Source organism: Rhyacophila brunnea, unplaced genomic scaffold (assembly GCF_057557595.1).
Source record: "Rhyacophila brunnea isolate RB1 unplaced genomic scaffold, BYU_Rbru_1.0 scaffold_13, whole genome shotgun sequence".
Taxonomy (NCBI): Eukaryota; Metazoa; Arthropoda; class Insecta; order Trichoptera; family Rhyacophilidae; genus Rhyacophila; species Rhyacophila brunnea.
The window spans coordinates 31,402,332-31,427,432 of NW_028232785.1; the positions used below are offsets into that span (position 1 = coordinate 31,402,332).

Here is a 25,101-nt window from a genome sequence, read left to right on the forward strand (position 1 = left end):
GTTGTATTTTAATTTAATTTAGAATATAATGACAGTATTCTCCGATCGTAGCAACTGCCACATCATGCAGACTGCATTTCACATACGTACTTGTATGATATCAATGTCATAAATATATGCAACAGCAACAAATATCATAATGATCTCCTTTGACCGTAACGTGTGTGCCGGCTTCAATTTTTGATAAATAAAGTTCGACGATTTCACCAGCATGTGAACCGCAAAAAGCAGTGCATTTATTTGATGTAATTGAGTCTGTAGGGTCTCACCTAGAATAGACTCCATATACGCCAATTTTATCTATTAACCAATCCGTTTAGTCAAAAATGAGCGTCATCGCATTGTTCAAAGATTATTTTGACATTTTGGAATCGGTGCTCGATCGTCACTCTATTCTTGTTTGCCTGATCACAACAAACAGAAAGGTAAATGACATTTAATTCAAATCGCACCAAGTAGTCATGAAACTAGCAATATTTCTCCTGACATAAAATTTGAAGTCTCCCATGTGCTTTGTTATAAATTATTAATATTATAAAAACAAGTACCATCTTTAATGAGTGTAGTCTTGTGCTGTGGTTAAAAATTCATCTCTAAAGTAAGATATTCTCGGTTCACTTCTCCTTGCATGCAGCGTATATTTTTAGTGTGGATAGGACCCCTTACCCTAATCTGTTGCAGACTAGACAAATACAAGTTAATGGAAATTTGTGTTCAAATAACTCTTTTTCGTTAAACGACCAATAATTTATAGACAAAAGCGAAGTGTGCCGCAAAAGTAAGCAAGCCAAACGTTATTAATTTATGTGCACATTAATAATAGTGATAATATTTTTAATAATCATGTTCCAAATTCACGATATATTGAAACCAACAGTAAAGATTTCTACTGGGAATTATTGGCCACATTTTCTCCAATGCGGAATAGTACATGTCGTAATAATCTATTAAATCATGTGGAATTCTGATGTATGAAATATTAAAATACTGTCAATGATCGAGGTTACTTGATGAATTTGGAGCATAATTTTCTAGCTTTGCCTTTCAGCATGGCAGGCACTGTGCACACTCTCCAACGACACATTAAAACAGAACACGATATAATTATTGTTTTCGAAGATGATGTATACATACATATAAGTGCATTTGGCCCACTTATGGATCATTCCGTAACAAAATCTCACTCTCACTTCGCTATTTAACATTGTCTTAAGCTGCTGATAAACAAAAGCGTTAAAAAAACAAATTGAATACCTATTATAACTCATAATTGATAATATTGATATCGATTATTACGATTTTTCTAGGTTTCTACCAAGGGTTGAAAATGTCCCACTGAGGCGGACGAAACCGGTCCTAATATATTAATTAAAAGTGGAATAAGTACTATAAAAATTTGCGTTTTATTAAATAAAAACAACAATACAATGCAGTTCCACCATGAATTGACAGTTAACAAAATAAAAGGAATTCCTGAATGTTCTTAGGTCTTTTTGGGTTTTGAAAATTTACCGCTGCTTGGGATCGAAGCGCCCTTGGCTCGGCCGAGGTTTAGGGCCAGAAAATAGCCTTGGGCGCATGGCAGGTACTCGAAGATCGCCTCTCGCAGAAGTCGTTTGCGAAATGTTATTTATTTTATAATATTTATCAGGGATTGCAAACTTTTATCAGGGGTATGTTTGTTATTGAGGTAAGGTTTGTGATATGAAATTGCTGACGTTTTTATAGAGAAGGGTTTGACCTAATTACACAGTACTTATTATAAATGCCAACATTGCAAAGATCAGATGTTACATTCATCATAATAATAAGTATATATTGTATTTTACTGCGGACAGGAAACATATTCAAATACACTGACAGAAACGCTGTGGCCATGTTAACTCTTATTTAAGAAGAAACAACCCGTGGCATGTGTTAAAACGCGCAAATAACCTACCACGTGAATTGTCCATACTTCATTTAATATGATAATATAACGGAATGATTCCACGCGTTGATTTTCAAACAAACAATAATTATTGGTACTGCGCCTTAATTGGTATGCGTCAAACACTGTAAAATTAGACATTATAAACCTAATTTACTTAACGGCCCACGTGCTCGTCGTAGGTAAAAAATTATTTTTATTGTATTTTCAAACCATGATCCTGGACACTCCGTAAACGTTGTAGATAATATATTTATATAATTTTGAAGCCTTATTATCTTTTATAGTTATTTTAAACATTTGATGACTGCATAAAGTATTTTTGTTACATAAAATAGTATTCTTTTAAACCTCTCGCTCTAATGTCTTTCAATATAGTCATATTTCGGTACATGAATGTGCAGTGGTGTTAAGATTTTTTTATAGTTATTAATTGTTAAACGCATTTATAAAACCTTTAGCATAATTAATGACGAGATAATTTTTGTAAAATATTTACGATAAAAAATTATAATAATAATCTCTGTTATCCCAAATTTTACAAGAATTGGCAAGATTAACACATTTGAAGATAATTCTAAAGATATTTATTATAAGATATGTCTTTGACCATTCAAGTGTGATAACATCTTACGAATAATGATTGCTTTATAATAATTATTGACCTAAGAATAAGGTAGTGTTTTTTTGAAATACGCCATTTATTTTGTCATCCCCCAGTGGTTAAGCTACAACATACGGCCGTAGCCATAAATTGACAAACTATAATTGAAGTAGGAAGTAAAATAATTTTGACGCGCGTGTTTGAACATGTACCGTTGAAAAAAAAAAAAAAAAAATTCGGTTAGGTACATGCTCAAACACGCGCGTTAACATAATTTTACTTCCTACTTTAATTATAGTTCGTCAATGTATGGCTACGGCCGTATGTTCTAGCTTAACCACTGGGGAATGCCAAAAGAAATGGCGTATTTCAAAAAAACACTACCTTATTCTTAGGTCAATAATTATTATAAAGCAATCAATATTCGTAGGATATTTATCAAACTTGAATGACCAAAGATATAGCTTACAATTATTATGTTTAGAATTATCTTCAAATTTGTTAATCTTGCCGATTTTTTGAATAATAAAATGCCTAATTCTTGTCACATTTGGGATCACAGAGATTATCAATTTAATTTTTTATCGTTAATATTTTACTTAAATTATCTCGTTATAAATTATACTAATAATTTTATAAATGCATTAAAAAATTAATAAATGTAAAAAATGTTAACACCACTGCACATTCATGTACCGAAATATGACTATATTCTAAAACATTAGAGCGAGAGGTTTACAAGAATACTATTTTATGTAACAAAAATACTTTATGCAGTCATCAAATGTTTGAAATACATATAAAGGATAATAAGGCTTCAAAATTATATAAATAGATTATCTACAACGTTTAAGGAGTGTCCAGGATCATGGTTTGAAAATACAATAAAAACTCAATTTTGACCTACGACGAGCATATTCCCCCTTAAACACTGCCCAGAGACCGGTACTTCGAACTGCGGAATCACATTTTGCAGATAATACTGCTCTGACCGCAAGGCTGCACAAATAAACTTTGGAAAATTAGTCCCTTTTTGAGTGAGGTACTAAAAAAATGCCATACTTTGCCCAGACCTGCTCATAACTCCATCGACGGGCAAATGATGCCGTTCATTGGCCGCTGTGAACACAGGCAATTTGTATCTAACAAACCAAATCCTGTAGGCCTTAAAAATTTTGTTCTTGCGATCAGAGATGGATTAGTGTTAGATTTTCACACATTTGTAGGGAAGGGAACGCTATCAGATGGAGATATGAAGCAGTTCGGTCTGGGCGCAAGTGTGGTCAAGTTACTCTCCCCAATGACTCTTCCTGCATTGTCTATACTGATCGTTTTATCACCAGTTTAAAGCTCGCCGTTTTGTTACTTCAAGACAAAATATTCTTAACTGGAACTGTCAGAATTACCTAATAGAATGATAAAGAAATTTAAAAAAAATAAGGCAATGCAGAGGGGAGATTGGGATGAGAAGGTTCGGCAGGATGTCAAAGTCTGTGTAGTCAAGTGGGAAGATAATAAATCCGTGTTATTACTTTCCACTGCGGTCGGCAGTACTCCTGTTGGTACCTGCATGCGATGGTCTAATGAAGTAAAGAGGAAGATCAATGTCACTCAGCCGGCCATTGTAAAGCACTACAATATGTCGATGGGTGGCATTGATCTTTGCGATCGCATGATCACTTATTACTGGACTGCGATGAAGACGTGCAAATGGCCTGTGAGGGTTTTTAACCACTTTGTGGACTTTGCGGTCGTAAATAATTGTTGGCTGATGTATATGCGGAATTGCAAGAAAATTTACCCCGAAAGAACATTATGGGACTGTTGTCGTACGGAATCAGATTAGAAAAAGCTATGATTCAGTATGAAGGTCAGGTAGCCAACATTTTACCACCGCCGCGCCAGCACGAGGTCGGCCAAGAAACATGTCGACATCGCAGGTAGACACAGAGCCACCAGCTCGCAGGAGAAAGGTTGACCCCCAACCGATCGCTGAGGTGCGTTTGGACAACGTTGGCCATCTTCCTCGCTTCCAGGATAACCATTCAGTATCCGTGTACAGATATCCTGGATGCAAGTCCCGCAAATTTGCTTTGAGCTGTATCACACAGTATAGGATGTAGCTCTACGCAATTTTAAAGTATATACTTAGGGTTTTATTTCATATTTTTAAGTGTAAATATATTTGATTATTCTATTTATGCATAATGTTTTTGTATTGTTTTTATTGTTTAATGTTCTAATAAAATTATCCATTCCTACGAACAAGTTGTTTTCTTTACCTTCCCTAAGTTTATAGAGTAGGTAATATTCATCTGCAGTGTGACCTGATATCCACATAATGTGCATAAAGCATATTTTACTTGTTATAAAATAAAAAAAACTCAAACAAAAAAAGAATAGACGAATCTCTTCAATAAAATCAAAGAAATATTTTTTTCGATGGCTGGTTCTCCCTCGGGTCTCAAGAGGTATGTCATGACGGTATTATTTGCGACCCGGGTTTCGCCTTTTCGGCATCTTCAAGCACTGTGTACACTCACCAAAGGCAAATAAACACTGACAATGAATACGTCTTTTAACTCTAACTTATATAACAAATCAATACAATAAAGTAGGTAACATTTCCATTACCTACCTATCTAGTCTACATCAATAAAATAAAACTACCTACAATAAAAAAATATTACAAAAAAATATGAATAGTTGGTGTTTGTAAGAAACTCCCTTTATTATCATCAATAATAAATCGTCAAAACCTAATAGATCATTAGTAATTATAAACAATAAAAATACTTCACTCAAGACATGTAAAACGTCTATTCCGACTCATTACCGAGTTATCGACTCGGCGGCGCTGATTCAGTTTTATCAGCCTAGGATCGCTCTTCACAGGCAGCACAAACATATCCAATTTGACCGACATGTCTACCAACCTAAATTTTCGCCGTATTATGAATTGGAGATAGGTAGACGCCGATAACTGTTTAATGCATGCAATGCCTTTCTTATTAATTTGGATAATGAAAATAATGGAAACGTACTATAGTGGTGACCGTTAAGAATAGACCTGCTGGAAAGATACTTCTACGTTAATAATTTATTAAAAAGGAGAGTTTCCGATTTTTCTTATTTGATAGATGACGTCATAATGTCACGCCTTCGAATTGTCCCCATTTGGGGATGTCTCCTCTTGGGGTGTAGAGAGGCAGTGTTTGTTTGTGTACACCGCTTTAATGGTGGGAGATTGCTTGCAGTGCTAAAGCGCGTCTCGCTGAAAGCAGTATCAAAAAGCGCTTCTCGCTGAAAAGCGAGATCAAAAGCCTCCAGAGATTACATTACTGTCAATATAATATACTTCTCGCGTTTCGAAAAAATTTAATAAATAGTAAAAGTATAAAACGATAAAATAACAGACGATGACCAGCAACCAGCATACCAAGAGAAGAAAGAGAATGCATTTTCTACCACTCAGACGGGAGATGGCAATATCTATATGGGTTACAAATGATGCACCTCATATAAATGTAGTTTCCTTGTGCGAAACGGTGCTACTTATATTGAATGGGATAGTGTGAATAAAAACGATTACAACCAAATAAGTTTCCGATTTTCTTTATGTATACCTGTCTACAATAATAATATAATACATATTGTCACTAAATAAAGGTTTTAACCAAGCTATCGTCATACTCAGCAGGTACCGTACACTTGTCAAACGGCTAAAAATGTTGGTTTCATTCATTCAAAACAAAAACTTCGGTCGGTTGACATTTTATTTAGACAGAACCAATTCCAATCTCTTTGGACATAACTATTATTACCATAACAAGGCAAACCCTTAATAATTAAGAGGAGCATGCATAGAATATTAAACACCAATAATTTACAAGCATAAACGAAATTACGATGACAGTTGTACATTTTTTGTATTTAGTGACGTCACACGTATTACTGTTCAATTAAGGAGATGTGTTTACCTACCAGAGCATCTATTCTATACACAAGACTGATATCGGCAACTAACGAAGGTAGTTTTCCATTTTTTGTATCGAAGTATTAGTATGTATTGTAACAATTACAAGAAGTTAGTTGTAATTGTTACAATAATTGCTATGTTTTAACTGCACCTCTCTGTGTTAAAGTTTATAGTGTGATAGACATTTTTACTGTTTAGACGGCTAACTTATTGTAAATGTTACAATGCGTGCTAATACTTCAATATAAAAATAAAAAACTACCCTCGATAGGAATCTTGTGTACAGAATATATGTGTAAAGGCACCTAACGCAAAATACGAAGCACGCATTACAATTTTTATAAAAATCGATGTTTTTTGAAATAAATATAAAAAATATTAAAACTATGAATTAGTAAAAATCTCTTAAGTACTTTATAGAAAACCTAATAAACTAAATTTTAATAATACCTACATATTACCCACTTATAATAAGATGTGGTCCTCTGACAAATTCACAATTTATAACATACTAGGAACAGTTGAAATTGTAAAATATCAAAAAAATGCATTTCGCCTTAAACCCTGCGAAACCAAATCATAGCAGAATATACTTTGTCAAAAAATACTTATCTATCTATAAAATATCTAAAATTATGCCGTTTAATCATACATAAAATAAGATATTTTATAGGTACATAGAATAATATTTTTATAGATTATAATTTGGTTTAGGCAGGGCATAAAAATTAAAAAAAATATTAACATGTGTGATATGTATTTCTAATTCAACGAAAATATATAAATCTGAATGGAAAAGTGTGCACCATATTGTCAGATCGCCTAAACAAAGCTACGAGCTAGCTGAGAGTCCAACGATGGTCACGCGGTTCAAGCGTCGGCTTATAGCGTCGTGGATTCCAGGTTCAAATCCTGGGTCTGGCATGTACACATATTGTTTATCAATTTGTGCAGGGTCAGAGTATGGACTGACTTAATAGGTTGAGAAAGTGGCTGACATCCGTTTCTCGTAAAAACAAAATCTGATGGAGGCCCATGTGCTCCTATTAGGATCGAATATGGTTTAAAAAAACAACTAGCTTACGGCAGTGGCGTTCGATACACTTCAATTTATGTCACTAAGACCTAACGTCCACTTACACAAATCCAAAATACACTAAACAACAAACGAGATTTCTCAAAGCAAGTGGGTTTGAAGTATTCAAAAACTGTATTTAGCACAGACACAATAAGTATTATTGTATGGTATAAAATAATATTACATACGGTTGCATAATATTATGTCGCTATAGAATAGGCTACATAAATATTAATTATTTATTTTATCGGTTGATAATAAAAATGACGTACGCACGTTCGGTCCCTTCTCGACTGACCATTATTTCAAAGTCTTAACTACAGATATTTTATCATAGCTAAATGGTGAACGGGTAGCCAAAACCTTTATTGGTATAATATATTATATTGAAATAATGTCCTAAAAATGCGGAATTTCTTTTTAAATAAATAAGTCGTTGTGAAATATGCTACCAGAAGTTATGCATGAGTAATTATATCACATTCAAATGGCCTTGTCTGAATACGCCAATTAGGGTCGCCCTAATACAATAGATAAATTTCTACCCACCTGACAATTTGACCCTTACCTGGGACGACAAATAACGGTCAGTCATTCATCAACCGTACGCATATAAACATTTACCTACGCTAAACCGTCAAGTGCCACGCACCGGATGACCCAGTGAACAATACCGAACGAGACTGATAATACGACCAGGATTGACAACCAAACCATGGAGCCAGCCTAAATAGCATAAAAGGTTAGTGCCGGGCATCCTAAACATACCCTCCCCTCTTCCCAGCATCCGAATCATTCCTGGACAGTTTACAGTTCACTGAAAAGCAAAGCCAGTGTCTCTTATTTTAGTGTTTTTACAAACAATTTGCATGCGTATAAGCATTTACACGAATTGGCTTTTCACCGGAATGAGTCCTTTCATGTAATTTCATCTTATTAAAATCATTACTACTGTTATCTCATTAAAATGACCTTTCAACAGAATGAGTCAATTTTTGCGATATTATGACACTGAACGTTGTGCATGAGTAATTACATAAATATAAGATTTTAATGGCTTCTCACCAGAATGAGTCTTTTTATGCCATTTAATGCTACCAGATCAAATGCATGAGTAAATATTAGATAAATCACATTATATTAACGTTATACATGGGTAATTACATTTATCACATTATGACTTTTCACCAGTATGAGTCAGTTTGTGTCTTTTCATGTTACCAGACGTCGTGCATGAGTAAGTGCATGTGTCACATTTAAATGGCTTTTCACCAGAATGAGTCATTTTATGTGTTTTCATACTACCATAAGTCGTGCACGAGTAATTGCATATATCACAGTTGAATGGCTTTTCACCAGAATGAGTCATTTTGTGTATTTTCATGTTACTTGAACGTCTGCAGGAGTATTTGCATTTATCACAGTTAAATGTCTTTTCACCAGTATGAGTCAGTTTGTGTCTTTTCATGTTACTTAACTGTCTGCATGAGTAATTGCATTTATCACATTTAAATGGCGTTTCGTCCGAATGAATCATTTTATGCGTTTTCATGTTACCTGACTCTCTGCATGAGTATTTGCATATATCACAGTTAAATGGCTTTTCACCAGAATGACTCATTTTGTGTTTTTTCATACTACCAGACGTCGTGCATGAAAAATTGCAATTTTCACATTTAAATGGCTTTTCACCAGAATGGGTCATTTTGTGTGTTTTCATGGTACCTGACTGTCTGCATGAGTAATCGCATATATCACATTTAAATGGCGTTTCGCCCGAATGAGTCATTTTGTGTGTTTTCATGCTATTTGACGTCGTGCATGAGTAATTGCATTTATCACAGTTAAATGGCTTTGCACCAGAATGAGTCATTTTGTGTGTTTTCATGTGACCTGACGTCGTGCATGAATATATGCATATATCACAGTTAAATGGCTTTTCACCAGAATGAGTCATTTTGTGTGTTTTCATGGTACCAGACGTCGTGCATGAGTAATTGCACTTATCACATTTAAATGGTTTATCACCAGAATGAGTCATTTTATGTGTTTTCATGTCATTTGAACGTTTGCATGAGTATTGGCACTTATCACATTTAAATGGTTTTTCACCAGAATGAGTCATGTTGTGTGATTTCATGCCACTAGACTGTCTGCATGAGTAATTGCATTTAACACAGTTAAATGGCTTTTCGCCAGAATGAGTCATTTTGAGTGACTTCATGACGTGACCAGGACGAAATCTTGAAAAATGACCATCGTCACATTTAACCAGCCTTGCAACGGAATCGTTCGTTTTCGCAATTGTGGTTTTGTGTATCGCTTTGTGAGGCAACATCAGGTCTAACGATGCAAAAAAATCAAAACAGATACTGCACACAAAATTTTGTTTATGAAACGATTTTTTTTCCAGTTGTATAACTGCCACTAATAATTCTGTGTTTACCATATTAATCGATTGAAAAATATCCCGTTCACTATTGCGACAGGCGACATCTTTCAAAATTTCTATATATTCCTTCAGTTCTTTCTTGATGTCTTTTTCCTCAATGTGTAGGTCTTCGCTAGACACCTGTGCTTCAGTCGCATCCCAGGACGATATGAGACGCGGAACATTGGCCGCTACAGTGCTTCTAGCGATAATCTAAAAAAACATTTAAAAGTATTAATAAATTATGAGATTTTTTATTAACAGTTCATTATAACCATTATGTACCATGTCAGTCGTAGGGATTCTAATCATGCACAAAACTCTTTTATTCGGCGCTCTTGTTTAAATTATTACAATATGTATTTCTTCACCGTTAATCCATTCAATAATTCACCTCTTTCGTTTAAACGCACTATGTTCAAAATTTTGTATAGATAGACATAATATGTCTTATATAATACTTATACATTTAAAAACCATATTACTTTTTTGTCTTTTCATTAGTCTTCCTCACTTTTCTTAAGTAATTTCTTTATATTTATGTTATTCTTACTTTTTATCTTGTTAAGCTTAACTATATTATAAATTATATATGAAAACTTTGCTGGTTGTCAAAACTTTTTATTATTCTATTGAAAACATATTTTTGTAATTAAAATGTAACTGCTTGTTTCCCCTATAAATTAAAAAAAATAGTAAAACATCCAGATGGAAACAATATGCCTAGATACGGCTAAATGAAAGTTAAGACCCAACCATACACCAATGGTAAAAGCACATTGATCATTCATTGATAAAATAACGTTAAAATATTACGAGGTAAAGGAGCAAAACACACCAGCCCAGTATCAGACTTATAAAAAAGTTAAATTGACAAGTGAACACGACAAGACCTCTATAGAATTTCCCAAATATAATCTTTCGACTTTCTGACCTGTCGAGCAGTTTTTTCTAACTTCTAGATTTTATCTTTCACCGTGTTTCTAGACGAAGGCATATCTTTTATTCTTTGAATATATTTTTCCTTGTTTGAAATTTTTCAAAAAGGTCGTGGGAGCATTTTGACCACGCTTCTTTTATAGATTTCCTATAACTGCACGGTTTTCCATTTTCACTGTCTGTCAGAATTACTACAACTAGCTCCACCAAGTATTTTTTTCTTATTTGCTATAGGCATTTTTGTTGATACTAATGAAATAGTTTGTTACTGTATAACTTAGCTTGGTATTTTACACACAAAATGACACCAGAATTCGTTGCGATCAGCTGAGGCATTCTCTCGCTACAGTGGTCTCAAGCATTGTAAATCGATCATAATCAGAAGTTCGCGGAGCGGCTTCCTCCGCCGCCTGATGAGGTGAGTGCGATAATGTTATGTGTCACGCATAAAGCATTAGGAGCGATTTGTTTAATTATATATTTACAATAAACAAATTCTTGAAGAGTATTTATTATTTTGTATACGATACGATCTGTCATTTATGCACAAATTTCGTCGGTTCCGTTAGCGCATCGCATTCATGACTGGCTATGGAAACTTTGCGGCCAAACTACAGGGGTTTGGTTTGGCAGGACATGGGTCGGGTTGCTCATGTGGACATGACCAGCAGGACGCAGAGCACGTCCTGTGGGACTGTCCACTTATGGGCCCCGAAGGAGCGGAGTTGTTTGCCCGGGTCCGACCCCATTCGGGCCCAATAGGACACGCGGACATGGTGGCAACCGAGGCAAATTTTGCGGCCTTTACTAAATTCGCCAGAGCGTACGGGGGGCGGGACACTCTCGACTCCCCTTGCGACTCTTCAAATTAAAGTCACTCTGATAGTTGCCATATAAATTAACATCATGCATTCGTACTTCGGTGCAAGGTTGCATCACCAGTCCCGTGCGGCTCTGCTCGGGACAAAATGAGGGCTTAAATTCTTTGATCTGGCACACGTAAGGGTTATGTTAGCCGGCCGCGTATGACGTGGCTGCATATACATAACGGGAGGGGAGGTGGGAATTTACACACCATGTTCTATTAGTAACAATAATAATATATTCATTGACATGTTTTCTTTTTAAAGTAAATGGGTAACGTTTTTAGTCATCTTTACACGATTTAAGAATTAAGTGGCCCGTCGCCATCACGAAACAAAGTGACGTGTTTCCAGCTCGACGTTCTCTCTCAAAATGAAAATTATTTGCCGTTTCACTGATGTACTACCTTAAGCTTGTACTTGAGTCGGCGTTGCGCGAACTGATCGATCGATTAAAACCGACTGTGGTACTGGGCTGGGCAAGGCCTGGCACGACAAATAACGGTCAGTCATTCATCAACCGTGCGCATATAAATACTTACGTAAGCTAAACCGTTAAATGCTACGCACCGGATGACCCAATGAACAATACCGAACGAGACTGATAATACGACCAGGATTGACAACCAGACCAAGGAGCCAGCCTCAATAGGCATTAGGCATCCTAGACATATCCGCCCCTCGCAGCATCCGAATCATTCCTTTACAGTTTACAGTTCACTGAAAAGCACAGCCTGTGTCTTTTACAGACAATTTGCATGCGTATAAGAATTTATACGAAATAGGTTTTCACCGAAATGGTATTTTATGTAATTTCATCGTATTAAAATATATGCATGAGAAATTGCAATTATCGTATTTAAATAGTTTTTCACTAGAATGAGTCCTTTTGTGCAATTTCATGCTACCAGATTTATGCATGAGCAATTACAATTAAAACATTTCAATGGTTTTTCACCAGAATGAGTATTTTAATGCAATTTCATGCAACCAGATTGTATGCACGAGGAATTATAATTTAAGTAACTTTTCACAAGATTAAGTCTTTTTTTCTGTATTTTCATGCTACTAGACGTTATGCATGAGTAAATAAATTTAAATAAGCTAAGTAAATGAACGTACCTGGTCCATTGGGCTGTATTGTCGATCGGAGGAGCCGGGTTGAGGATCCTCATTGTTGATTTGGCGAATTGCATCGTCAAGAAATTCTTCTTTGATTATGACACCCTCATTGTCATTCTCCATTCTTGTATTGATCAGGCTGTCTTCACACTCCTGAAAATAACAACATGATTAATAATATTATGTAACAGCATCACCATTATGATCAGCCAGAGTCAATCCATTTCTGGATAAGACCTGCCACAGCTGCTTTCAGTGGCCACCAATGTACGACTGCATTTGGCAAATGAATATATACTCACCAAAAGACATTCCAGCAAACTGCAGTACATTGCGTACTTTAATCTGCCTTTAATAGTACATTGAGATCTATTTATAGGGTTGCTACTGAAAATCACATGATCTTGAGTAATTGGTACAGCGAGGTATGGAGAAGTGTACGTTGGGCATAACGCGAAAGGACCGTAAGAGAAACGAATGAGTTAGGAAGCAGACAGGAGTACGCGATGTAATAGACGTTGCCAAACAGCTGAAATGGAGATGGGCGGGGCACATTTCTCGCCGAAAGGACGGCCGCTGGACAAATGCTGTCATCAAGTGGTACCTGAGGGGCACGAAACGGCCACAGGGTCGCCCTCAAAGCCGCTGGATTGACAAACTGGTAAAGTTCGGCGAAAATACGTGGCAGCGAAAGACACAGGACCGAGAGAGTTAGAAGAAGGTTGGCGAGGCCTTCATCCAGCAGTGGATGATGATGATTTTCAAATGTACTAGTGGGTGATCAATCCATTCTCAAGATTCGACGGTACACATCTGACATTAACAGATAAGGACATTTGAAAGGATCTAAATAACGATCCTGAGCACAAAGCCTCATTTTCTGAGCTAGAGTTGTCAGCATTTTGGATATCATTTTGGTGTCAATATCCTCAATTGGATACCTACAGCAGCAATTAAATCTCTGTTGCCGTTTGGATCGTGGTATCTTTACGAATTTGGTTTTTCAGCACTCGTGGAAATGAAATCGTAAAACGAGAGCAGTTACAAATGGTAGATGTGGAGCTACGTGTTTGTTTATCTAATTTAGAGCCGCATTTTACAGAATTCTTTCTAAAAATCAATTGCATCCTTCTCACTAATAAAATTATTACCACCTGTGTACATATTTGTTCATAAAATAATAATAAAAAAATGGATCTACCCACACTATTTCCTTTATCCATATTAATAAGGAACATTTGCTTTTTAAGGCATTTTGTGTGCCGCGGAACAAATCCCATTCACGAGTGTGCCGTGAACAAAAAAACGTTTGGCAGACACAGCTATAGATACTCACAGCAACGGGATTTATTATGCGACAAATTTATTCGACCCACTTTATTAGACAGATTAATGAATGTCAATAATAAAATACCAATATACTAATAAAAATAACAGGCAGTGTTTTTCACAAATCTTGCATCCTAAAACATGTCATCGAAGGAGTGTACAATCCAAACAATTGATTGTTACGTTAAATTTATATAAAACATATTCTTACAAAATACAATTTGTATCCAATGATATAATAATAACGGAGACTAATATAAATGATCGCATTGATCGCAAACAAGCACGATGTGAATTACACAATATTTACCTATTTAAAATAATAATGAAATATTGTATAAATAGGTAAGTAGGTACCTGATTTATTGGCTCGCATTTAGAATATGAGCAGCCAGGTTGCGGATCACTGTCTTCGGTAAATTCTTCTTTGAAATCAACTCGGAGAGAATCAATCTCAGTTTTAATACCAGCAAGGCTGGTTACAGGGCTCTGAAAAACAAGACAGAAGGTATTTTATAATACGTGTTTACACCTATATATTATTATTAAGCGTTGTGCGCAAAACACACGAACGTTTCTGTATGTGACCTATTAACACGGTTCGATACTGTCTACTATTATTAATAAACGTTCTATAGTAAAGTTGTCTTCAGATTAATGAAAGTAGTAAACCAGCAGCCACAGAGACGCAGAACCTATAGGTAGGTCGGTACCTAGTCAAATGATCCTTGTGAAGTGTCAATACAACAATGTATAATTTATTACGTCATGTTTCAGTTAGTAAAGCCCAATTTATCGTGCAACTGTTTTATTTGCATTAGTGAGACACCACTTCAATGTAGAATAAACACAATCTTACAATGATAAATATATTTGGAAAACCTAACTTCAATAGTGCTGTTGGCATCGAAAGTATTCTCTTGCTTTATACAAATGTTTGTAACCGGATTGTTTGGATGGATTATTGGCACATCAAACCATTGCTGGACTTCTGCTTCAGATTCAAAATCATCTAATTCACGTTTTACATCCATCTTAAGAAGTTTGATTAACGCAGAAATATCTCAGGCAGTCGTTTGTAATATCCAAGTAGAGCCGTCAAGAAAAAGATATCGTCAGTGTTGACATTATAAGAGAAAAAAACCCAATTTGATTTATTTGTTATTTTAGACCTAAATGCGCTGTTCCACCGCTATCTTTAGATTAATAAAGCCTTAGCATAACTATTTTTAAATACCAAGTGTGATCCACTGCCATACTATTTATTGATAACGTACTAGCTAGTAGACTTTGATATTCTATAATGACATATATATTTTAAGAAGACCTCTATATTATAAACATCACCTACAATATTCATTAATTCGACTGGTCTCACTGACTTGTCTTTGGACGAGTTAACTTCGCGGATCGTGTGGAAAAATTTGGCACTTTTTGAATTTCGGAGCGGTTGGACAGCTCCCTCTTGCTCTTTGTTCTTCCACCTTTGGCCATACCAGAGGTCTTGTGATAAGTGGTCTCTAAGATGGACGTTTCTTGACGAAACTTTGGCGCTGATGGCAGGAGCCATCGAGCACACTTGTATACGTCCAGTTTTGTATTTCCCTTCATTGTAATATTAGTTCCATCAAGCTTGTAGAAATGTTAAATAACTCTCAGTCATCGTTCGTTCAATAAAATAGGCATCTATTACAATAACTAACTTATTTCTTAGATTACTTACTTATGGGGAATATATATTCGCACAATTGAATAGACTGTTTTCACAAAGCGCTGACAACATTTAAAAAGATGTTCGTCACATCGGAAATGGATGATATTCACAAATCAACTACAACAATCAAATGATCGATTTGCACTAAGAAAAGTAGTCTTCACGTATCAATATACTATTGTAACCCAATTAATCGTAAAAGAATATAAACACTATGAAAATTAGGTTTAATGATTTTAAACAATATTTTGGCAAAACACAAGTATGTATTAGGTACCTATTTTCAGATTCAAATAATACTATAAATACCTATTTAAAAAGTGACGTTAATTAAAACTTAGGTAATTGTGCCGCAGATGCAGTCATGAGCTTTTATGATTTTTTTTTTTACGAAAACAGTTTATTCCATGTAGACAATTATAATAAATACCTTTTTCTGTCGGCGCATAGGCTTTTCGATCTAATAATTGTTAATTTAAAATGCTCATAGATTTTGATACTACTACTTACTTCATTATCACAAACTAAGATTATATTAGGTAATATTAGGTTGGGGTAGGTTAGGTTAGTGACAAGGCCATTAAATGCACGTCTTCAGCTGGCATTTATTGCAATAAATTTGAGACGTCACAACTTTTCGGTCCGACCTTAAATGTCGATTTTTACTTAAAAATACGTGGCCTACCTCTAAACAAAGCTATAACAATTATGTAATGAGTCCCATAGTACAGTCTGAGCAGCTCACAGCCACTCAGAGTGAACTATGGATGATTTCTTTCAGATAGACCAAACGGTCTTGTAAGTAAAATGTAAGTAATTAAGAAGTCTAGAGTTTAAGGTTAAATATAAACCATTGCATGTAAATAACTTATGCAATATCAATAGCTAAATGTTGTAAACTAAAGCTAATTTATAACTAGGTATAATCTTCTTTGCATTATATAAAATCATTTTGCGTATATAACGTAATATTTTAAATCCGCGCGAGAGGATGAAAATAAAATCAATAACGTAATTGATCTATTTTGGGCAATGTAAAATCTTTAGTAGCATGACATTTTTATAGCATTCAATTGGTCGAATACGAAGATACTTTTGACCAATGGGTATCAGTATAAAATTAAACAAGAATGTCATCATTTAACTGGACTATGATTCGCCAGAAATGTTGTCATTTTTTTTTCCGATAGCGTCCAGGATCTTAAATTAAAATTTTTATTTTGGGAGTGGGAAAGTACAATCCGCAGGGGAAGGTTGTGTTGGTTCCTCGGCCAAAAATAAGTTGAAAATATTCGCTCGGGAAGAATATACGAGATTTAACTGCGTAAATAGTGGTGCATTTGATGCATTTATTTGTTTTCTGTGAGAAAGCCCTTGCCACGATTAGAGTTCGAAAGGCATTAAAACCGCGTATGACAACCGGTTTGCAGTACCCTTACGAGGATTTAAGTGCTAAAATCAATAACCCTCAATCTAGAGGACCTCATGAATATGTGTGACGTGTGTAATTAAATAAGTATTAAAATAAATACGTATATAATAAAATTAAGTAACTAAAATAAGTTTATAAAATAATTAAGTAATTATTTGAAGCTAAAATAAATTGTGTAATTGTTAATAAACATATTATAATAAATCTATTTACTGAAATTAATTTAAATAAACAATTAAATCAGTATTATCGAAGAAGTTATTTTTTTTATTTAAAACAGTAAAGCCTCCCCCAAACCAAAGCGAATATTCGCAGCGAATTCGCAACGCCCTCGCTATCGCTGTCGCTACCGCTTGGATTTGATGCGAATTTCGCGTTTGGCCCCACACCAAAGCGTCAGCGACGCAGCCATAGACTAAATAATTTTATTTACGCGCCAGATTTAAAATTGTAAATATTATTAATATTTTACGCCAATTATTCTATAATTTTTATGAATTAAATATAAAAAATACACGTACACTATAGCGCTTTCAGAATTGCTACAACTTTTACCCACTTTGCGTAAAGTGTATTTTAATTATCTGAAACAAGGTGGCAGCATTGGATGCAGCCATAGACTAAATACATATACGAATGTCAAAGTGACAGTTGTGTGTTGACAAAATGTACACGTCTTCTGAATGCTTATTACACGCTGAAGATATAATGAGATGGCGTGCGACAAATTACATCGACATTTAATATAACCTTACTTTATGACAGGGCAAGATTGCCATGGCTCATAGGTAAGATAGATTTACTCAGTTTCATAACTGCACATATTATAAATAAGCATTTACCATGAAGGGTTAACAGGATTTGAAGGTAATATGCTATGCTAATAATAATATAATAATATTATTAATTAATTAATAATAATAATATATATATGCTAACATGTCTCCGTTATTTGAATTGTAGGTTTTGACTATTTTGCGTTTCTACGCAGAGGGAGCGTACCAAAAACGGGTAGGCCAAGTCTTCTGCGCAATGAGCCAGGCATCAGTAAGCAGATGCATAGGAAACGTGTCCGATGCTATAATAGCAGTGCTTAGTAATACTTACATACAGTCGCCATACAGCGCTGACAGTCTTTAGTGTTGTGTTGATACCCTCTGATCAATTTATACAATATTACAATGTACATGTCAATTAACTAGAGTAACTGCGCATAGACACAACAAGTAAATTACCTACTCAATAAGAATTTAACGGGAATATTATTTTGTGTCGGTAAAAATATTTTTTAATTTCAGACTTCAAGAAAGGGCAGGTTTCCCGAAAATCATTGGGTGCATTAACTGCACCCATGTGCGAATATACCCGTCATACTTGGAGACTTTCAAAAATGAGCGCAGAAAATTTTCTGTAAATGTGAAATTCGTAATAAAATCTATGTTGTTTCTGATACATTCATATTCATTACGTATAATATCATAACATGACATTTATTTTTATGCAGGTATCTGACATGTCTGACATGGACATTCTGGCGGTGAGTGCCAGATTTCCTTTGAGTGTTTATGACCAATTCATATTTAGTGGATCGTTGGTAAAAACTGAAATGAAACATCTACAGAACGACAAGAATTGGGAATTTTGTTTTATTAGGGAAGTATGTTAAACTTTACTTTACTATGGCAGTACCAGTAACAAATATTTTTGTTTGGTTTATATTCATCCGTATTTTGTACAGGTACTTCAAAGGAATCAAAATTTTGCATAGGTATGAATATGATATTTAATGAAACAGTTTTTTAATTATTTAAATCCTGATTTCTAATATTTTTACAACTTTCAGTCGAAAACATATTCAAATTAACAGACTGTGTATATTGAAATCATTCTAGTGCCACCATAGGCCAGCCAGACTCACTACACGGCTGCCCGCTGTTTGACCAGGTATGTTATTGAGTGTTTTTGGATAATGGACCACACCAGATCGCATAGCTACAGCAACAAGTGCAAGACCAACCGTGGCTATACATACAGTATACATGTATATATTAAATATAATTTATGTATATTTATTTATGGCTTATACACCGAAACAAAATATGTCACTTAACTGTACTTGAATATTTTTGCAGGATCATTCAATAAAAAATACTTGGTTTAGGTTAAGAAAGTTTTAATAATCATTTTTGCACAGAATACAAGAAAAATATTTATATAATTATTAGAATTACAATGAGCTTTAAAAGTAACACAATATTGTAATAAAATGGACAAATATGAAAAAAAATAACAATAAATTGTATATAGATAGGTAGACAGGGTTCAGATGATTCTGGCAGTGCAGGCGACTCATTTAGGTGTCAGTATTGTTACTTTCAAATGACAATAACACCGTTCCAATGTGATTCGGTCGTGCCAGAAGACTCTGTCCTTCCTCTATTTAGTAACCGGGCGTTTTACAACTTTAAATGAAAATTAAGTGGGTATATAGATAGTATATTTTTTCTAGTATAATATTATTTAATTAGGTGACTTTTTATTTCTTTATTACTTGAAATGGTGTTTATATGGTAGATGGATTATAATGGTTTTGAAATATAGTTATTTTTGTTAATTCTACTTTAACTGAGTCATTTACCTTGACAGCTGTTTCGGCACATAAACTCATTTTCGGAACATTCAACAATAATTTGTGATTATAAAAGAGCTACAGGTCACGTAGCAAATTAAATACGCTTAGTTAAATAATAAATACATACCAAATATTTTACAAAATACACCACATACATCCATCGAATATGGTATATAAAATACAGATTCAAGTATCAAATAATTCTTGGATAAATAGATGTTTATGTAAGTATATGTTTTTTTAAATACTTACATGATACTGTGTTGTATAACATTTAAATTTATATTTTTGATTTTGATTTACATACTTAAATGTACCTACATAAATTTGTAATGTACAGTAGGTACTTAATTACATTTTTAACATTAGGAAATTACCATTATTCGATTCTATCCACCCGCCATGTCTATAATCACCCCAACGCTGGATAGAAAGAGACATCACACAAAATTGGCTGTTTGATAATAAATGGTAGTTGAAAAATATTTTAGAGTATGATTATGTCCATAAAAACAGGTTTTAAGTCATTCATATTTGTCCGAATAATGTGTAGCAGAAAAATAGAAATTTTAAAAAGGGTCTATTCAGTATTCACCCCATTCTACGGCAAACATTTTTCTTAATAAAAATAGGTACATCAATAGAGGAATCATAAAATGGACCTTGGCCCTCGCCCACGCCTTATTCATCCTTGTATATTATATTATCACACTTAATGTTTTGGAAAATTCATTAACATTGTGCACAAATGCCACTTTTGTTGATTGACGCTTCACTTAGTTGATCTCTTTGTTCACGTGAAGTACAATAAAAGTATGTAGCAGCGAAGAACTAGAGACCGAAAATAGTAGAAGGAGCTAGAAGAGGCTTTCATCTAGCGGTGGAATGACCCCGACTGATGTTGATGATGAAATATTATTTTATTCCTGTTAATGCCGGGGGTTTCATTTTTAATTTCTTCTGGTGCTTTGTACCTACGTTGAAAGGTTGAAGATCTTTGCTAAAATTAAATTCATCACAAAGCATTAGTATATCTCCAACATCCTTCAGGTAGGTATCCATGATGATAATATAATATTATGTACTTAGAGGAGGTACCTGACCTTTATATTTACATGCACATAAAATTATTAATCTTATTGCCTAATGCAGACCAAGATATACCTACCTACATAATATTACATGAACAGAAGTTTAAGAACATCTCAATTAAGTTTAAAATGTTTGTAGGTAGGTATACAAATTAATGTGAAACAGAAAACATTGGTTATGTTAGGTAGGTACATGGAACATGTAGATATTATCTTGGTTCGCGGTCGGCACTGGGCAAAACCAGTTTATTAGCTCAATATACCTATACATAATGAAGGAAATATATACCTAGTAGGTATATAGGTACATAATATCGTTTTTGTGATTGAGGTCTCTTGAGATCAAAAAACAAACAACCTAGGTACCTATGTCCTACTGTAAATAACCCGATAGTAAGTAGTATGTAAGGTTTTTGGTCTAAAACCTTACAAAATACCACAATGACGACATGGAGTACCTACTTATCTACCTATATGTATATTATATCTTTAGCTACAATAGAAATGCTATGCTGCATAATGTTAGATGCAAAAAAATAATCTTAAAGACTACCTATCTAACCTAAAAAAATATTATCAACGAATATAAAATGGGTATTTGGGCATTTTCGCCAAAGTTTGTACATGTTTGAAATTTGGGTAATATTATTTTTTCACTCAAATTAACCATTTTTATATAGCTAGCAGATTCCTTGTTCTATTGCTGAATTGGTGATAGCAATTTTTCAGCAAAATATTGATTAATACAATATTTATATCATTTTTATTATGAAATTGGGCATAATAAGTTTCCGTTCCGTGACTACGAAACTTAGCTTTTAAAACATGAATGAAACACTTTTTATCACTTAAAAGAGCTCTATTAGATTAAAAAAACCATACACTTCAAAATAAAACTACAAATAGTCAAAAAATATTATTGAATTTTAATTCTTGGGCACATTTCGTTCCCCTCCGTTACCCTATGTCTATAATGGCAGAGCATTTTTCCTTTAGTATTTGAAAAAACCAATCAATGTTCGTTCTGCTATTTTTTTAAAGACAATAATCACTTTTACTAAATTTTATTGGAAAAATAAATAAGTTTCGTTATTTAATAATCAAATGAAAAATAGTTAACGTTCAACTTTTTTGGGGACATTTTCGGAATGGAACGAAATGGTAACGGAGTGTAATTTGTAAAGCTTAAGTTACATGTTACCATAAAAACAAATTTTTGTTTTATGAAATTTATTTGAATTTTTTGATAGACAGATAAATATTCAACGTGCGTCAAAATAACAAAACAAATCAAACTTAATCACTAAAATAGACATATTTTATAATAAATTTCACAATACTTGTAAAATAAGGTAGGTAATAATTTTGACACACTATACATTACCATAACTTTATTTGGCATTTATATTATTTGTAACTCAGATAAAAAATATTTTTAAGCAAATTAACAATATATGAAAAAAAAAATCAGCAAGGGATTCAGACGCGAGTTCCTAGCGCGGCACGGAGTATATAACTTTTACGAAAATAATTATAGTCAAACTCGGTTATTACGATCTCTGACATAGCGAGATCTCGGATGTAATAACGAAACATTTGTTGACAATTGGTTTATGATTTTCGCCATACATTTAATTCTTTCACTGTTATAACGAGCAACTTATCGGATATACCGAGCTAAAATACTGTTAATGTGTCGACCGTTTTAAAACATTTCGACCCTAAGCAATAAAATCCGATTGGACAGGATGCCGCCGGGGTCGGATTACGTTTATGACACTAGTAAAGTGTCTAAGTACCTACCTTATTGGTGTTTCACCGACAATAATAAAAAAGTATCCACGCATATGGTTGAAAAATCCAAGGTTTGTGAAGTCCGTAGGTACCTACCAGCGTTAATTACAATAAACAACTTCTTTTGTAGTTTATGAATGCCATGCTCGTTTCGGGGATTTTTACGATGGTTTCCAAATTTTTTATTTTCGGCTTTTTGTGTAATGTGACATGCTCATTTAAAAATACCTATTCTCTGATATAACGAGTAACGCTTATAACAAGCAAATTCAGTCGGTCCCATCTTCCTCGTAATAACCAAGTTCGACTTTATGTTGTCTTGAAATTTAATTGTATTCATCAACATAAAATGTAGCTATACAGGTTGATTGTAATCAAGACGTACTTTTCTGACATTTCGTGAATACCTACAGTTCTAGGTATTAAATCTAATCGAGTACACATTTCTGTTAAACGTGACAAAAAAATACTTTTTCATACATTTTTATAAATTTCTATGCCTAAAATGTATGGAGAAGTTTTAAAATTTTGGTGGCGTATAACAGAAAGAGTATGACAGAGCCAGTGCCTGTCTCGCAATTATTTCAGTCTGGTGTTTTTTCTTTTCCTTCTGTTGTTTTTTTTTATCTCCATACTTTTATGTGCGCTATTTTTGCGTATTCAGACATATCACATACTTTTTTAATCTTTATTATATTATTATATTATAGTCAGGTTATTTTTTATATTTTTTAATGAAAATATTTTTGTTTTTCATACGAACAGACAAAATAATTTTTTTTATAATCTATGAAGAACTAAACACACACTGTAAACCCAACTTTATGCATGCCATTTCGTTACTTTTACATTCCACATATACGTTACCACCAATATAGTTTCGGAGTGGAAGTAACGGATTCTGTTTCAGAAGTGTTTGAAGCCAAAATTTAGCTTAGTTTTATTGTTAAACCTGCGATATGTTTTATTATATCTGTAGTATGAAAGATAAGCTCCATATGTGTAGTATGTGAAATAGAAATATGTGTTTTCTTACCTTATAAATCGTGGTAACAGTAGTGGAACTTCTTAAATGACCAACCCAGAAAGCAACCTGTTCCGATAGCGATACCGACACACACCAACAATTTAAAGTGTACATGGCGATCAGTGTTATACAAAAATGTTGCTACATTAAAAAAAAACATATTTATAGTGAAAATTTTTCGCCTTCATGCTAAAATCGTGGTAACGGAATGTGGAGTTCCACTTTTTCAAATATCCTGGGACACACTTTAAACGTGATTTTTTTTCAATATTGGTACAAATTTACGAAAAAACTATATATTTTCCAAAAATATATAATGTAAGCTGTTGAAAACACTACGAATTTAATTTTACACACTCAAAATTAATGACGAAATCAGACTTTGTTTATTTGAATTTATGGGTGGGACATGGTAAAAACGCACTACCTTTCGATCTAAATAATCAATTAAAAATATATACAGGTCAGATAGTTGTATTTAACTGATTGAATAGAGTAAATTAATAAATTTGCATGTTAAAAGTACATAACTTTCCAACATTTTATAATATAATAACTATGAAAAAATCAATCAAAGTCATGGGACATGCCAAAAACGCAATGTACAAACTTTGGCGAAAATGCCCATTTACGTGACCGATACCGAATATGATTGAAGTAGGTATTGTAAATGATACCTAATTATAACATTATTGATATGACTGCTCGAAAGTCGAAACCAAAACGTCAAACGATCGCAATAAGTTAGAACTTATCTATGGTTAGAACTGTCAGTGCCCTAACAATCAAAGTTATAAAGTTTCTGTTATTAAAGGCTGTGCATGACGCAAATTAATAATATGTATTTTTTAAATATCGGGACCTTAGATTAAAGTTATTTATTTATAATAGCGTATTCATCCTGTCAAAAAACTTTACATACTTTGGTTAGACAAAGATAAAAGATATTATTATGACGACCTTCATACCATTTTCAACAATTTCCCTGCCAATTTCATCCCATATCTTATCTTTCTTTCTCATGTTTTGTAGTCACTGTCAGAGAAATTATAAAGGATTGGATATTTCCGGACCAACTCGATCAGCTGCTCAATGTCTTCGCCATTTTGATTTTACTAATTCCCTTGGCGAAATTG

The 25,101-nt window shown here is 33.9% G+C and overlaps 1 long non-coding RNA gene across 2 annotated transcripts; it reads left to right on the top strand.

Moving 5' to 3' along the window:
* The first annotated feature begins 18,070 nt into the window (after positions 1–18,070).
* On the top strand, positions 18,071–19,554 carry LOC147077278 (uncharacterized). Of its 2 annotated transcripts, XR_015069432.1 has the most exons (3): positions 18,071–18,209; positions 18,720–18,831; positions 18,926–19,554. It is a non-coding gene; the product is annotated as an uncharacterized LOC147077278 (long non-coding RNA). The 2 variants fall into 2 exon arrangements; XR_015069433.1 differs by lacking the exon at positions 18,720–18,831.
* The last annotated feature ends 5,547 nt before the right edge of the window (positions 19,555–25,101 follow it).